The sequence below is a fragment of the Phoca vitulina genome, unplaced genomic scaffold (genome assembly GCF_004348235.1).
Source record: "Phoca vitulina isolate PV1807 unplaced genomic scaffold, GSC_HSeal_1.0 scaffold2, whole genome shotgun sequence".
Lineage (NCBI taxonomy): Eukaryota > Metazoa > Chordata > Mammalia > Carnivora > Phocidae > Phoca > Phoca vitulina.
Genome location: NW_022589705.1, coordinates 27,673,575 through 27,691,504, shown reverse-complemented (window position 1 = coordinate 27,691,504; position 17,930 = coordinate 27,673,575). Strand labels below are relative to the sequence as shown.

The 17,930-nt window shown below is 41.0% G+C and overlaps 1 protein-coding gene across 5 annotated transcripts in view; it reads left to right on the top strand.

Annotated features, from left to right (window-relative positions):
• LRRC8B (leucine rich repeat containing 8 VRAC subunit B) overlaps positions 1-17,930 on the top strand; it is a 278,771-nt gene that overhangs the window by 211,765 nt on the left and 49,076 nt on the right. For 3 of the 5 annotated variants that reach the window (XM_032424309.1, XM_032424300.1, XM_032424292.1), the window contains exon 1: positions 15,114-15,426. The gene's annotated coding sequence lies outside the window, so the exon portion shown is untranslated. Of the gene's footprint in view, positions 1-15,113; positions 15,427-17,930 lie in introns of those variants that run through there. The other 2 variants (XM_032424283.1, XM_032424272.1) reach the window with 1 other exon arrangement.

Below are 17,930 nucleotides of genomic sequence, written 5' to 3'. Positions count from 1 at the left end.
ATCTGCAGAGTGGTGCTGATACTCACATTTGCAATGTGTTTGTGCAATGACGGGGGTGCCTGATCACTTGATAAGGTCATAGGTACTTCCAGGAGCTATTTATTAAAATTGCTAAGAAATGTCCAAAAATATAACATTATAATATTAAACTTACTCAAATCATACTTAAAATTAATACAAATAATAATCAGTACATAAGAACTCATTTTTGCAAGGGTGTCTTCTAGCCTCTCTCCCACAGGCAATTTCCTGGGAACAAGAGATAGGGCAGTAGAGTGCAGGAGTTTCTGATTCTATCTAGTGTCTGCCTTCGAAGCAAAATATCAACTGGCAACTCTTGCTGGATAACACTGTCCTTGGACAATAAGAATAACCATCAGGTACTCATAACTCTTACTGTGCCTGCGCCACCGAGTCTCAGTACTCAGTTAAAAAACAAATGAATCAAACACTAAAATACAGTTCCTGTTTTCAGGGAATTCATTCATTTGTGGAGGATAAGGGAATGATAGGAACCCCAGCAAAACAGGAGAAGTGCGATTTGCTCATTACCTTACAATCCAGGGGTGCATTTCTCCAAAGCCAGTCATTAAGGATTTGTGATTGTTTTGTTTCAGAGTAGATTTAGTGCAATGGAAAATGCTAGCTTAAAACCAAGTGCTCCACTCACTAGGCGGGCTGGGCGAGTGCTCACATTTCAGATGATCCAGTCTGGCTGGAGGACAAGACATTTGCATAGAATATTGGGGAAATTGTCAAACAACAAAATGAAGATGTATGCTTTTGAAATTCCTCTTACTGCTGCTTTAATTAAATTGAAGTTTCCAAAGGAATGGACTTTCAAATGAAATGTTAATAGTGCCTCAGCTAATTCCAGTGCATTCTTTCATTTTACTCGGCTTTCACAATGTGATCATACTTGGTTTCACTTCCTGGTTTGTTCACACAAGCCTGTTGTTGCTGGGAAATATTTAAATAAAGCGTTTATGAAAGAAGAATATTGTTTTGTAATGGATGAAAGCATTTGGGTTTGATTTTGATTTAGTTCGTGTAGTAATTTTTATAGTAGTAAGATTTCTGACGCCTGAACTGGCAAATCGGTTGCCCAAAGAAAACTTAAAAAACAACAACAAAAAAACCCAAAAAAACCTTTGGCACTGAAGTTAATTAAGTTACCTTGTGGTGAAGTCGTCTACAGAACTGTTTGATTAGGCAGCAGTTGTGAAACAAATGAAATTTTGGCCCATAATTAGAGTAATTGTAACTTGATTTTAAGCAGACGCTTGATTGCATGGTGAGTGACATAATGCCTAAGGATTTTTCCAAAAGAAGGGCCTAGTCAGTATATTCTTTTTTTTTTTTTTTTTTAAAGATTTTATTGAGAGAGAGAACAAGCGTATGGGAGAGGCAGAGCGAGACGGAGAAGCAGGATCCCTGCTGAGCAGGGAGCCCGATGCAGGGCTCGATCCCAGGATACTGGGATCATGACCTGAGCCGAAGGCAGACGCTTAACGACTGAGCCACCCAGGTGCCCCTCTTTTTTTTTTTTTTTTTTAAGATTTTATTTATTTGACAGAGAGAGACACAGCGAGAGAGGGAACACAAGCAGGGGGAGTAGGAGAGGGAGAAGCAGGCTTCCCGCAGAGCGGGGAGCCCAATGTGGGGCTCGATCCCAGGACCCTGGGATCATGACCCGAGCTGAAGGCAGACGCTTAACGACTGAGCCACCCAGGTGCCCCCCAGTCAGTATATTCTTAAGCTGATGGCTTACTTATGCTGTGTTTCACATGGCCACTAGTCTGTCTGGCACAATTTTGTGTGTGTTTTTAAAATGACTGTTCTTATGTGTTATAGCATTGCGTGAAGTATTTGGCTATTAATTCTAAAAGTGATATTTTTACCCCAAAGCATCTAATTTCACCAAAGTATTCAGGTACCATCTAGTGTTAAAAACAAACAAACAAACAAACAAACAAACCAAAAAAAACACAACTGATCAAATCCATTTCTCTTTTGAAAACACCGGTGAAACAGGAAAAGTCTGCTCACTGGAAATCTAATTGTTTTGTCCATGTGCATCATTTGACTGGCTAACTGAAAGTTTAAATTTTTTGTTAGGTAGGCTCTACACCTAGCGTGGAGCCAGACGTGGGGCTTGAACCCCCAACCCTGAGATCAAGACCTGGCTGAGATCAAGAGTCCGATGCTTAACTGACTGAACCACCCAGGTGCCCCTGAAAGTTTAATTGTTTTAAGTATAACTATTTTTCTACTTGAGATTTTAGTTTTGCAGTCCATTTATGTTTTATTTTATGAGGTGATCTAATATGTAGTCTAATATAGAAGTAGGCCTCCTGCTCTTGTTGTCAAACCCCCTGCAATGAATTCTTCCTGATGCTTTCAAATTAATTTCCCTAATACACACTAATATGCCTTTAAATGTATTTTTTCCATCATTCCCCTGCTCAGATGCCATCAATGGTTCCCTACTGGTTATATGATCAAATCTAAATTACTTTCTGTTGTCATAAAAATATTTGGCTATTGATTCTAAAAGTGAAATTAAACTGACATAAAGTGACTCTAAAACAATCATTTCACAGGTGCCTGTCAGTCATGCACTAATAAGGCCTGAGCTATGTCTTGAAAAGTTCTTAGCCTGACATTGGAGACTTTCTTTACTATTTAACCCTAATCTACTTCTCTCCATTATTTCCATCTCAAAAATTCCACTTCATCAGTATATGTCTCTTCACTAACTCCTAAAATTCACCTTGGCATCCTCCTACCTTCTTTATTTGTTCCTCCATTCCTCCACGTAAAATACTATGTGCCTTATTATTAATTCTCGTCCCTTCAGCCTCATCCCTTTGCCTCACACCTAGATAAATCTTATGCATCTTTCTTGGCCCACTCATAACTCTTAGGCAGTAACTATTATTCCTTTGGTGTATATTGCCCTAAGATGCAACTGTAATCCATTTGAGCTTTCTTGTATTCATGCTTTATTTCACTAAAGCATAAGATCCTTTTGAGGGTCTGGTCTGAGGCTGACACACACCCTTCTATTCCTTTCAACATTAGGGATCATGCTTTGCACCTTTGCAGAGGCGAGGTCATGATTGTCAAATGCACCCAGTGTCAGAGTGGATGCAAGATATGACATCCTATCACACTTTCTGTTGGGGTCCCATCTCTGGCCATGACACAGTTGGTGGTACATAGGGTCCTCTTTATTTCTACATCCATTCAACTAGCAGCAGCTAAGTTGTGGCCTTCCTTAAATGGGTAAGACTTTCTACAATAAAAACAGATGGTGTTGTCAAATATGAATGGAAAAATATTATTTCTTGTGTGTGGTAAGGGGAAGAGAAAAGGACAGAGGGAAAAAAAAAAACACAACATTAGCTTTCTTGGCACAATCTTTCCACCTTTCAAGTTTGGTTGCTAAGAAATAACTAGTTTCATTTGCTGTGTACAAAGGAGAAACTTCAGTCACTAACCCAGAGATTATGCTTCTTAGGCAGCTGAATTTGTCACTGAGCCAGACAAAGCCCCACCCTGATTTAGAAGTCATGTGTTAAACTTCGAGATGGGGAATGTGACTTTTGTCTCCTGAGAAGCCATCAAAACTCTAAAATTCCCAGAGGGAACATGGTTTCCCTGCTTTGCTAACACCAAATGAAGAGTCTGAAGCCCAAAGCCAACCCAGTGTGCAGAAACACTGTCACCTTTGCAATGTGGGCATTCTACCTGATTCCTATTTGTTATTTGTGGGTTCTTTTAGAGCCTGACCTTACTCTCTCACTTCAGTATGCCCTGAATGACCTGAAATTATTCTTAATGCCATGGCTGAGCTAAATCTTTCTTCTTTGCTGATAGGGCTTGAATCTGCTAAATGACTCAGGGGCCCTTGCATGTCAAATGGAATTTAGAGAATTGAAGACAAGATGATGTGGTGATTGTAGGAAGTTGCTGTGGTCTTTGCTCCAACAAGGGGGTCTAATCTTAATTCTTTTATCCATTCATTGAATGTTTAATAGCAGCTTCTGCCTGTAAGAACACAGGGGGATACAGCATGACTCATGTAGACCAGACCTCAGAGCTTGTAGATTAGTGGAAGAGAAATAAACTTTTAATTGAACAACTGCATGAAGGTGTGTGGTGAGCACTGTGAGAGCAAGGGATGGAAGACTAAAAGAGCTCATTGTGATGGGCTTGGTCAGAATGGTCAGGGAAGGCTTTCCTTAGGAAGAACGTCTGTAAGTCATTGACTCTGGAAATCAGAGGCTTAATGACTGTCCTGGTTGGGCCCTTGAAGGTGAGTTTGACCTTCTAAGTGAACTGCTTTGCACTCTTTCAAATTGCAACTATTTTGAATGAGAATTAGCCCTCAAGTGTGACTCTTCCTATGCAGTTCTGTGCTGCAGGTGGTCCAATACGTATCCGGTCCTTGCCCTCGGTTCCTGGCACAGCGCAAAAATCCTTGAAATTTCCTGATAGGAGCATCTTTTGTTACTCATAATGAGCACCTCTCAGCCATACCTGAGTTTTTGCTAATGAGGTGACTCTGAGTGAGCCCATAGAGAGCTTCAGGTTGGGGGCTAGTCACCAGAAGAACCAACCATGTGATGAGAGGGTTGGAACTTTCAATCTACCCCTGACCCCTGAGGAGGGGGGAAGAGCTGGAGATTTTTCCTTGCCAGTGGCCAGTGACTTAATCAACCATGCCTGTGTAATGAAACTTCCATAAACACTCCTCAATGATAGGGCTTGGGGAGCTTCCCGATCAGTGCTTGGGAAGTTGGCATTTTCAGATTGGGCATGGAAGCTCCATACCCACCTCCCCGTCTACCACCAAGACTACCACCAAGTACCATGCCCTAGGTATCTGTTCCATTTGGCTGTTCCTGAGTTGTATCCTTTGCAACAAACCTGCTGGTTTGTGTTTTCCTGAGTTCTGTGAGTCATCCAAGTGAATTATCAAACTTAAGGAGGGGGTTAGGGAAACCCTTGGATTGATAACCAAGTCAGGCAGAAGAGTGGGTTGTCGGGGTCCTAGGACTTATAACTGGTGTCTGAAGTGGGGGCAGCCTTGTGGGACTGAGCCCTTAAACCTGTTGGAGTCTCACACTGACTCGAGGTAGTTAGTGTCAAAATAGGACTGCATGGTAGGGCACCCACATGGTGTCAGAAAAAAGACATCTCACCATGTTTACTCTGAATGTAAACCAGACATTTTTCTGCTCCAGCAGAGGAGCAAATAGAAATCAGTGATTTTGACCAGGGCCATATCCAAGTTGCAAACATGAAGCACTGATTTAACACCAAGGTGAACGTGGACTTTTTACGGGAAACGTAGATGCCAGAAGAGCTTTCAAAACTGACCTGTTTCTCTGCTCATGCTCTTGCTGGATGCTTCACTCCTCCCACACCTTCTTCCAGGGAAGAGATAAGCAACGTCAGCTGACTGGAATGTTTCAAAAGGCCTTCTCTGGGCTGGGCAGATAGGCATGGCGGCCCTTCATTGGCATTGGGAGCCAGAGGCTGTGGGTGTTGTGTCGTCTTTTCTTCTTTTCTTTCTCCGATGGACAGAATATAAATGGTCCATTATCAGCCCAATATTGCAAGGTTGATTTGGAAAAGAATTTGTTTCCATTCGTTGTTGTCTTCTCACTGTGCAATTCCGCGTTTGGGCTACATATTTCTACCTGGACCCCTGGGCCTTTTGGAAAAATTCCTTTTGACTTTTATAGTGGGACTTAAATGTTAGGAGATGTCAGTGACCTTGTAACACTCGCTGTTTTGTTTCCTTGGAACCAAAGTGGTATAAATAAAGCTCACTTCATGGGTTGTTTTGTTTCGATTTAAGATAATATTCCAAGGCCAAAGGCATCCTCTTTTAAAATTACCGGTAAAAAAAAAAAAAAAAAAAGTGGTTTTCTTTATAAGAGTTCACCCTTACATTTATATGCCACTTTAATGATTCCAAAGTACTTCCACAATATTTATTTTACCACCACTATCAACCCTCGGGGCCTCTTTGATTGTCCATATTATAAAGGCGAGGACTAGAGGCCTGGGTTGGATGAGTTGATTTGCTTAAGGCCATACACATGGTGGTGGAGGCAGGCCGGGGACTCAAAGTGCACATTTTCCACACTGCCTCCATGGAAAACCAGACCCTGCCTCTAATTCGTGCTTGTGGGGGAGGAATGGAGAAGTGAGGCTTCACTTGATGAGCAACAGGGCCCCAGGGTTGAGGGAATAGGAGATATAAAAATAAATAAAAATTGGATGGTTTGCACTCACCTAACTCGACTCCAGAACATTTACAGGGCAACACATCAGCAGGACGAGCAATCACTCTCTATCCCAGAATTGACTATTGTAGCAATGACTGCTGCTGACTGAGGAGGAGAAAACCTCTGTAAAAATTCCCAATATCTGGGAGCATAGACACCAGTAACATGTAGGTAGAAATAGAGCTAAAGGCTTTAAAAATCGCTTCTCACAGCACTAGTCCCAACTGGATCTGAATCCATGACACAGGCAGCGTGAGCTGGAGTTGATGGGGGGGCCCATACCTGACTTGTCAGGTTGAATGAGTGCCCACAGTGAGCCACAGGGTGAAGCATCCTTTCTTCCTAGTCCATCTCTCAAGTGAGAGATGATCAGACTATGTGACCCAATCTGCCCAGCCTTTTGGAGTCAAGCCCTCGCATTCCTGGGAAGGACATAGCAAGAGCCAGTAAGACAGCAAGAGAAGCCGGATAGCATTTGCTCCCATCACATTCTATGGCCAGGCCTCCCGAACCCTCCCTGTGATATTATTTTGACTTTATAATAACAACAATAACAAAAAAAATCAGGAGGGTTTGATATGTTTTAAAAAGGGCTTTCTGACTGCCGTTTGGAAATGGGACCAAGGAGGGCAAGTGAGGAAGACATTTCGGTTGTCTTCCCCAAAGATTCAGCAGGCTTCACCCAAGACAGGGATGCAGAAGGGGCTAGTTTAAGACAAGAATGGGTAAATTTGAGGGAATAGAAAGAAAGAAGGTTTGGGGGCAGGTGCCTGAGCTCTTGATGTGGCTACCACCTTCAGCATCATTCAGCTATCTAGTCTTGATGTGGCTACCAACATTCAGAGATCCAAGAAATGCGAGTTTGGTGTAGGTGTGAGCAGAAATGGTGGATTTAGTTTGGGATGTGCTGAGTGTGAGTTGCTTTCACACATCTCAGTGGATAGCCAGGAAGGTGTTCAGGAGATGATTTTGAGGCTCAGAGCTAGAAAGCAGGGCTCACCCTGTAGCTTTGGGGATCACCTACATAGAGGTGGTGGATGACCCTTTAGAGTAGAGGATGTCACTTGAGGAATGCCTGTGCGTGACCAGAGAAGCTACTGGCCAAGGACTGAATCCTGGTGAACCCCAGTTCTTAAGGGATGGGTTTGTATTAGGACCCTTGCATGGTTCCCAGTTACCTTTTTATCTTCAATTAAAATCAGTGCTTTTGTTACTATGTTTGACCCAATGACCTTCTTTTCTTTCTATGACCCACTTTTACGCTCTTTTTAGCAAGGTTGATTTATGAGTAGCCAATCATAGACCATTCATTACTCTCTTTCTAAGAAAACCTATTCTGTTTGTCTTTGAATTCATGTTTTCCCTGGTGCTGTCACCATTTTCTTTTAAATCCCTGTTCAATTCTTGCCACTCCAGCGGAGTGTTTTCAGATTAAGCGTCCCCCAGCTCCAGCTGCAATTAATCAATTCAGAAGACAGTGGGGTGTTGGAAGTGGAAGGTCTATCGATCATTTGGCTTTCCCTCCAATGTGACAAGTAAGGAAACTCAGGTCAGATGAGGCAGGGTGACTCATTCAACGTTACACTGTCGGATCGGTAGAAAGTACGGAGTAAAAATTGATTCTCCTGAGACCTAGTCAGGGGTTCTTTCCGTTAAGCCATGCTGCCTTGTGGTTTTGATTCTTCCCTCTGTCACTGTGAGGTGACTTTCCTTCGTTTGAACATCCAGTCTCATTCCTGCATTCCCTCATCCTCCTCCAGTCTCGCCCTACACAGAGGCAGAGCAGTGATTTCTCTTACTAAATTAGCTCTCATTTGATATGGATCATTACCTCTACCCTCTTGTGCCTTGGATGGTCATTTCCACCCCACATATCCAGAGCCCAGGGAAGTAACAAGGCAATCCTACAAAAATGAGTTCATAATTATGAGAGTCTCAAGAATTGATTGACTGATTGATTGATTGATGAGTGTTAAGTGCCCAGTAAGTATGTCTGCTATCACTAATGGAAAGGGTTATGATTGCTCTTCTTTAATTACTTCCTAACACACACGCCATCGCCCTCTACCCCCCGCCTGCCATCTGCGCCTCCCCCCAGCCCTCCTTCACATTAGGCTATCCTTGATGCCTTCTGCTAGATTGGCCTCTTAATAAAAGATTAATAAGAGGCTCAAGTACTTTTCAAACCCATATAAAGTTATTGGTGAGTTTTGTAAACATGTGGGTGCTTCAATGGTTATTTTAGGGAGAAAAAAATGATCTCATATGTGTACTTACCTAGATAGTCAATAGAAGATTTTTGAATGTGTTAGCTTCATATGTGGCTAGTCCTCTAGTAGAAAAGAAGATCTATGCCTTTTCTGGACAAATTAGTAGGATCATATTCTCTCACGCAGCCAGATCCTTCTAATTCAAGGTAACAAACAAAATTGATAATTAAATAGTATTTATTATAATCTAGGAATTATGGGTAAAGCAAATTTGACATAGTAAACATATTTTTTATGTGTCCATATGCCTTCCAGTACATCGGGGCCCACTGTATATTAGATTTGTGTAATCCATTTATGTTCATTTTAAAGCAGTCAGAACAGCTTTTGTTTTACATGATTATAGGGTTTTTTGTGATAAAATATACATATCATAAAATGTATCATCTTAACCATTTTTAAATGTACAGTTCTGTGACATTAAGTTCATGCTCACTGTTCTGCAACTATGGATTTTAAAAACATGGCCTTTGCTTGGGTGACATTGGCAATATCTGACTTGCCTGCAGCATGCAGCTTGACTGGGAAGACACGCACTGCATCAGAAAGTGGGCTAACTTAGTTTTGCATCAGCTTGTATTGTTTTGGCCTCACAACACTGTCTTCCCTCTGGGCCATATATTAAATAATTGAGGTAAGTTACGTTTATATTTCACAACACTCTCTAGTGTCTAGAGTCATGTGATATATTGCAAAACCTGGCATGGAAATCACTCATTTAGGTGGAGAAGGAAACCCCCTGACAACCAATCTGGTTTCTCTTTACAGGCTAATACTTTAAAGCCAACCTTTAAAGGATTAATTTTAGATAAAGCTGCTACTCTGTTAATAAATTACTATTATTGAGTGCTTACTTTGTACCTACTGCTGTGCTAAGCATTTGATTTATGGTTATCTCATTTAATTCTTTTTTTTTTTTTTAAAGATTTTGTTTATTTATTGAAGAGAGAGAGAGAGCATGAGCAGCGGGGAGGGCCGGAAGCAGGCTCCCCGCTGAGCAGGGAGCCTGATGTAGGGCTCGATCCCAGGACCCTGGGATCATGACCTGACCTGAAGGCAGCCGCTTAACCGACTGAGCCACCCAGGTGCCTCCACCTCATTTAATTCTTTTTTTTTTTATTTATTTATTCATTTGAGACAGAGAGATAGAGAGAGAGCATGAGCAGGGGGAGGTGCAGAGGCAGAGGGAGAAGCAGGCTCTCCGCTGAGCAGGAAGCCCGATGTAGGGCTCCATCCCAGGACCCTGGGATCATGACCTGACCTGAAGGCAGCCGCTTAACCGACTGAGCCACCCAGGTGCCTCCACCTCATTTAATTCTTTTTTTTTAAATTTATTTATTCATTTGAGACAGAGAGATAGAGAGCATGAGCAGGGGGAGGTGCAGAGGCAGAGGGAGAAGCAGGCTCTCTGCTGAGCAGGGAGCCGGATGTGGGTCTCGATCCCAGGACCCTGGGATCATGACCTGAGCCGAAGGCAGAGGCTTAACCATCTGAGCCACCCAGGCGCCCTCCACCTCATTTAATTCTTAAAATAACTGCATTGTCCCTGTTTTACAGATGAAACAATTGATACTTAGCTTATCTAACATCGAGCAGGTGGTAAATGACAAAGTTAGAGTTCGATCAGACCTTAACCATTTTGCTGCGTTCCCTTCCAGATTTCTCAAACATTCATAAGTTTTATAACAAGAACTAGGCCTAACAATGTAACTAACATATTAAAAGTATCTAACATACTGAAGGCATGTGATACTTCTTTATTAAGTCATTCAGAAAGAATGTTGTATGTAGGGGATATGGTATTAATTTATTTTAACCACATTTTAATAGGAAAGCCAAGAAGAAAAGCCTTGTAAATTATCATTTAAATACAGATTAAGCCTCAGTTATTCCTCTTGTCATTATGTTAACTGCGGCGTGTTTCTCTGTAAGAGGCCGTGCCTGCAGGATGCTCCCTTGCTCTGGCTATCTCGCATGTCTATCTTAATTATATAATAGAGGCAGGCAGGATGGAGGGAGCATTTGTTGATTCTGTTTCACGAGACGGAATACTGAGTAATGAGCTAGGAAACCTATATAGATCTGATTTTTAGATTATGTCTTTTGGTTCCTCTAAAAGATAGATTGTAGATTTTTTTTTTTTTAAAGAGAGATGCCACGTTCTATATAAAACTCCTTTTTATATAGTTCGCTGGAGAGGCGGTGTAGCAGATGGCTCATACTCCTGGTTGGTGTGAATTCAGGGTTCGCTTTGTGAGCTTGAGCAAGTTTAATTTTTCCAGTCCTCAACTTTCTCACCTTTAGAGCTGAGATCATAATACCTACCTCACTAAATACACAGTAAATGTTAGCCTTCCCTTTTCCATCTCCTTCTACCTTTTTAATTCAGCACATAGTTATTACTAAGAATGTATTGTGTGTTAGGTCCTGTCCAGCTGTCCCGCACTCTGTATTCTTCTAAGAGCTCGAAGCGAGAGGCAGGAAGGCATCTAACCAGCTCTTTGTGATGCAGATTAATATCAGTATAATAGAACTATCAGCACTCCGTAAATGCTGAAGAAGCATGAAGTATAGAGCAACTACTGGTTTTGGGGTAGAGTGGGTAGCAGCGTTCATTTTAAACATCTTTTGTGTTTAACGGTCATTTAATACTTGGTGAACATTAAACCTTTATATTTTCGGGTCAGAAGTTAACTCGACCTAAACACTAGGCTGATTTTCAGTGCATGGCAGTTTGGTATTTGTCATTGGGTTAAGAAAATGTTCTACTGGATATAGCGTTCTTTATAGTGATCGCTATCAGAAGTTACTGATTATAGGAGACTGAAACCATCCAGAGGCACATAATATTTTCAGCTTGCTCATAGCTCACAGTAGTTGTAGAATTACAAAACTTATGGAGCACCTAATATCTGGCGGGACCCTGAGGAGACAAGAAATGTCCTTGCCTTCCCTGAGCCCATGGTCTTGGGGGAAGCCACGTGGAGAGGGAAAGGGCTCACAGAACAGCATGATACACACCATCCTTGTTGGGGTGAAAACTTGATACTTCCCCTTGTCTTGGCATGATTCCTGTTGCAATGTACTTTTAGCTTGTACAAAAGAATTGTGAAATCATAATTTGATAAGATATTAAGGTCATTTAGGAATGCTGTGGCATTTATCCAGCGATCCATCACTGATTCAAAATGACTCACCGTCATTAGAATGCAGCCAGTCATGCTAAATTTGACAGCAGTTCTCCGTTCAGATTTCTGAGATGTCATGTTTGGTGGCTACGTTGAGAAGTATGACTTTTTCTCCTTTCTTCCTGAAGGGTGAAGGCTTTGCCTCTGCTTCTGAATCTCTGCACCTCTCATGGGGTGATGGAAATGCCAGAGGTTCTGTCCCCCCTGCTCTGCTTTCCCGCCTTTCCAGACCCATTGTGTGTGTGCACCAGTTGTGTTTATAGATCATTCAGAGAGCCAGGCCTTCTTCCTCCATACCCTTGGTTCCTAACTGGGTGGTAAAACCTGATCAGTATTACTGGTTCACTCAGTAATTATTTACTAAATATTTATGGTAGGGATAGGGGCAGGATTGAGATATGGGGGTCCAAGAGATAGGCTAATAATTTGTTACCCTGGGCAGGCTGATGATTTGATGCCACTTCAGACTGTTGTCCTTTAAATATTTGTTCACAACATTTTTAAGAGGAAAAACCAAGCCCTAGATGAGAGGGAAGGGGGTAGCCAAATCCCTCAAATCCCCCTCCTGCCAGTTTCTAGGATCTCAACTGACCAGAAGAAAAATAGCAGACCCCTTCTTTTTCCTTCCAACCATATTCTCTACAATCCCTGAGAATAGTCCTGGTGGATACTATTTTTGTTTCATTTAGTTAAGTTTCCAGAGATGTTTTCAGCACCCCATGGATGTCTGTACGTGGAAACTGTCGTAACATCCAGGCTTTTAATCTAGCCCTGGAAAGAGACACTGGGATAGATCCCAGAAATGTAGATAAATAAGGTGCTGCCTCAGGGCTCAAGGAACTTGGGGCAATAGTTTATTATATACTATAAAACAGTGTGAGAGAACTGTTAATGTGGTAGGAACACAGATGGAGGAGCAGTGAATTCAGGCTGGGGAGGTCAAGGTGGCTCATGGGGGTGATGCCATGGTGGGACCGATGGTGAAATGAAATGTCCCTCCTTTAAGTACATCTGGTATTCCTAGTTTGAACTTTTCAAACTGATGAAATAGGCTACTTTAACTTTATATAACCTAAAGCCTTAAACTTAGGGAATTGCTCAAGGCAGGATGAGTAAGTGTGATATTGCAGTGATTCTTGCCGTATCTGACTTACAGAATGAGATCAAGTTACTAGGCAAAGATTCTTGATTTCTGGCTAACCCTTAAAGGGAAGGATTTTATTTAACCATCACTAAGACACAAATTCACGCCAATGGAGAGCCATTCTCAGATTCCAGAGCTTTAGAGCAGTTCTTTGCTTAACTACAAAGGAGTTTGTTTTGTCAATCTCCCCTATCTCTACTGACCAGAAGGAAATAAGAGCATCCAGACTTCTCAATTTTCAAAGCAAAAGGAGGGGGGGCCTCTTGTTTTTCTATCATAGTTGATTGTCCCCTATTGTTCTTTAATCCACAGTCACTTGAAAGTATTCCCTTGTATGTCCTTCGCTGGGAACCTTTTGAAGGGGGCTCTTCTTTGAGAAAGGGAATTCTTAGTGTTATGTTTGTCATCTCCAAATCTTCCAGAATAGAATTTTAAAGATTCTCTTGGAATTGACTTTTTAAGTGAAAATGAACATGCCCTGTGTCCTGCCAGTGGGAGAGAAAATGTTTTTGAGGGGGTAGGTAATGCCAGTTTCATAACACTCATTAGCCTCGCAAGCTGGAGAAGCCACGGACGCCCCAGCCCGTCAGCCGCTGGGTCCGGCCGCGTTACCCTGGCGGTCGAGTCCTGGGTTTGCCTGCCTCGCGTGGACTGTTTATTCTATCCTAACAAGCCTTGTCATTTAGTATTTTCACCTTTCATTTTTCTAACTTGTACTTTTGTTTGCAGCTGAGGAGAAAGAAAGGTGATAACTTGTGCTATCGTTTCTAAAATTAGTTTTGAGCCATTTGGTTTTAGCCTGGATAAAGAAAATGAGCTACATTTTGTTGTTTTTTTACTTGGCAGCAACGGCTTCACTCTGAGATGACAAGTTGTCATTAGGAGGGAGCTTGCATTACACTTACATCTTCTCAGCAAAATATTCCTCTGGTGTAGGTAAATATTAAGTAGAAAAGAAGAATGAGGGGCGCCTGGGTGGCTCAGTCGGTTAAGCGTCTGCCTTCGGCTCAGGTCATGATCCCCAGGTCCTGGGATCGAGTCCCGCGTTGGGCTCCCTGCTCCGCGGGGAGCCTGCTTCTCCCTCTCTCTCCCTCCGCCGCTCCCCCTGCTTGTGCTCACTCTCTCTCTGTCAGATAAATAAATAAAATATTTTTTTTAAAAAAAGAAGAACGAAGCTTGTTAGTAAAGCATGTTGAAAAGCATTCAACTCAACCCCATCAAAGAAATGCAAAATAAACAATAAGATAATTTGGGATGGAATTAGTCAAGGTTTTTTTTGTTTTTATTATTTAATGATGATTCCCATATCTGGTAAGGGTACTACTCATATACTGTTTATTGAAAAGAAAATTAGTATAACCTTTTTAAGAAATAATTTGTTGTTATATATCAGAGACCTTAAAATGTTTATGTCCTCTGGCCCATTACTCTCGCTTTTAGAGATCTTTGCAAAGGAAATCATATGAACAAGAGTACAGGGATGTTTACACTATTACTAGTAATAAAAAAGGAAAATCTAAGATTCAATAGGGAAATAATTTTGTAAACTATGACATATCTATGTATGAACTATTATGCTTCCATCAAAAATGGTGTTTAGAGGGGTGCTTGGCTGGCTCAGTCAGTGGGGCATGCGACTCTTGATCCTGGGGTTGTGAGGTGGGTGTGGAGATTACTTAAAAATACAATCCTTTAAAAAAAAAAATGTTGTTTAGAGAATCTGTAACAACATTAAGAAAGCGTATGATAAATAATAGGCAAAAAATATTGTGCCACTGAAGTTTACAGCAGCATAATTGTGTCAAATAGCAGGACAGCAAATAACAACAAAAAAACCCCCAAAACAGCAACAATAAAAACTGGAAAGAGAAACTATCCCAAATGTTCCCCCCATGTTTCCCCCCCTTTTTTATATAAGAAACACAAATATTTTCAATGGGATTTTCAATTATTTATAAAATGAGTGGTACCTGAGATATAATGCTTATCTCATTCTTAATTAAAAATTGAATGCTCAGGGCGCCTGGGTGGCTCAGATGGTTAAGCATCTGCCTTCCGCTCAGGTCATGATCCCAGGGTCCTGGGATCGAGTCCTGCATCGGGCTCCCTGCTAGGCGGGGAGCCTACTTCTCCCTCTGCCTCTCTGACTCTCATGAATAAATAAATAAAACATTTAAAAAAATAAATAAAATAAATAAAAATTGAATGTTCATATTTTATGCCTTATAAATTGCTGTGGTGATGACATTAAATGTGACAGTGATTTGTGTCTCTCCCTGGGTATTAGTTGATAGCCTTTGCAGGAGATCAGAAGGTGATCTCTGTAATAACACTCACTTTTTAAGTTGTATGTTTCATAAAGTTGTTACAGATTTTGGAAATCTTAGAACCACGTAAGTGGATAACCTGTCTTGCAGTCCTGTGATGAGTAAAGTGTAACAATATGTTTATGATTTCTCTTTAGGAATTTTTCAAATAGAAACAAATTGCAGAGTTCCCGGTTGACCAGCATTCATAGGGTAAGATTAACATTCTGAATTGTGAACACGTGGTAAAGATAATTACTATTACGTTGGTAGCTTGGGGCAAATACTGAATCCTTAGGATGTAAAAAGAGATTATTATTCCTACAGACCTTTTGCATAAAATCCTTTTGATATATCTAAACCAGTTAAAAAGAAAATTAAATCTGAATACATTTTGGTAAAATGTCCTCTTCCTGTCCTTTGTTGGTCTTGTATGTTGCAGAGTATATGTCTGTGTGCGTTTGATATTTGTCATTTTTCTAAACCTTAAAGATCTGAGGAATATAATGTCTATGACAGACTTAGACTCCATGACTCCATGTCTATATTTTTCTGACTTCTGTTGAAGGTAGTGTTTTTTATGCAGGGAATTGGTTTGCCATGTTTCCCTAAATAAACAATGGCCATGCTTTCCGAGATTACATAAGTCAGAAATAAACAAGCCCCGTATCTGTTGCTTTCTACAAACATCATTTATCTTTTATAGTTGTGGAAGATTAATCTTAAATTAGTTCTGTGGCAGAGCTTCTGACTTTGACATAATGAGCAATTAATTTGTATACTGTATTAAGTAGCATGACTCTCTAGTATTGTGAATACGACAAATGTCTTGAAGAGTGTGTTGCCCAGCTCTGAACATATATAATCCAGGTGAAGACATGGTGAGGACATTGGGTCTGTCCTCTGTGTATTGTGAACACCCTTCTTTTACAGATGAAAGTATAGATCCTTGACTTCTTGAGTATATGTACATATCCCTGCTGATTCATTGAGCTGACTATGAATTTGTAAAAGCTAGTATCAGGGGTGCTTGGGTGGTGCAGTCGGTTAAACGTCCAGCTCTTGGTTTTGGCTCAGGTTTTGATCTCACGGTTATGAGATCGAGCCCTGCATGGACCTATGCACCCCGTATTGACCTCCGCACTCTGTGCGGAGTCTGCTTAAGTTTGTCTCTCTATCTCCCTCTGCCCCTCCCCTCCTCTCTCTAAAAAATAAATTAAAAAAAAAAACTAATATCACATCAGCTGCTTCTCTACTTTTGGCTCTTCAGTGGCTTTTCCATTCCTCCCGAACTATTTATTATCCAAACTCTGTATATTGGCTGCAGGCCCTCTCATTCTTCTGCTTTCCCCAGGCTCCTAACATCCCAGCTGAGTGGCCTCCCTTCTGATCTGCACCTATTCTAAGCTTCTTGCTCCTTCTACTTGGAATGAGCTTCCCCAATATCATTGCATGGCTGACTCTGTTCAGATCTAAAGAGGCTTTCCCTGACTGCCCAATCTAAAGGAGCTCTATGTTCTTCATGGCATTTCTGATTTTATCGTGTTTATATATTTGGTTTTCTCTCTTTCCTTCTTCCTCAGTAAGGTCCCTGAGAGCAAGCATCTTTCTGTCTTGCACATCTATATTTCCTGAACACTTTGACCTCCACCAGGTGTGTGGTAGTTATCCTACAGACTAAAATTCTGACCTCTCTTTGAGAAGTGCTACTGTTCAGGGATGGGCTCCATGCATTCTCTTGGGATATTTTCTTTGTATAGAATCAAATGTGATACTTATTAGCCATCATGCCACCCATTTGGCCCTTGTGACAGCATGGCATACTGATCTTTTCAACTATGCATGTCTTCTCTCTACAATAGGATTGTAAATCCCATGAAAGTAGAAACAAGGTCCTATATTGCCTTAGTATGCCTTTGTAGTCCTAGCCTCCCTAACTGAGTGCATTTAAATGTTAACTTTAGAGAAAGGTTAAGATGAATGGCTTAACCATATTTTTAGTATTTCTAGAGTACACTGGTTTGTCCCAAAGCTAAAAAAAAAAAATCTCATTTTGATTTATATTTATAGTTTTAAAATTGTAACATAGTAATATTCTGGACTACATTTGCAAATTCATGTTTCAAAACTGTTTATTTCATTAAGAAGGCCTATTATTAATTAGGCTAGGTGGCCAGAATCAATGCTATCAATTTCCCAGTTCTTTTCAAATTAGGAAATTTGCCCATAATTCCATGCCCTAGAGAAGTAACTTAAACATCTCTACACTTTAGTTTTCTTACTTGTAGAGTTAGAGTCTAATCGCCATGGTTTCTTCCTAGATTAGATAGCCCATATGATTCTGCTCTTGTAAAAGGTAGGTCACCTATGGGAGAAGTAGGAGAAGCAAATGGAATGATGATCTCTGCTATCAGCCAGACATTTGAAAGGAGAACATGTAGATTCACAAACACAGGAACTGAGTTTGGATCTACTTGATGGCTTGCTCACTGTGGATGGTGGGAGGGCAAGTCAAGAAAACATTTTTTTAAACAATGAAGATGGTGGAGAAGGGTCCAAGGTTGCCTTCTGCTTACATATTCTAATAATCATGTAGCCACTGGTAGTTTATGTGCCAGTGTTAATATTATAATGTGACTGCAACTTCCTTCATTTTAAATGTATTCTAGACAATTCAGTAGCTTACTAAACGCCTCAAAGAACTGAGAAGCCTTTTC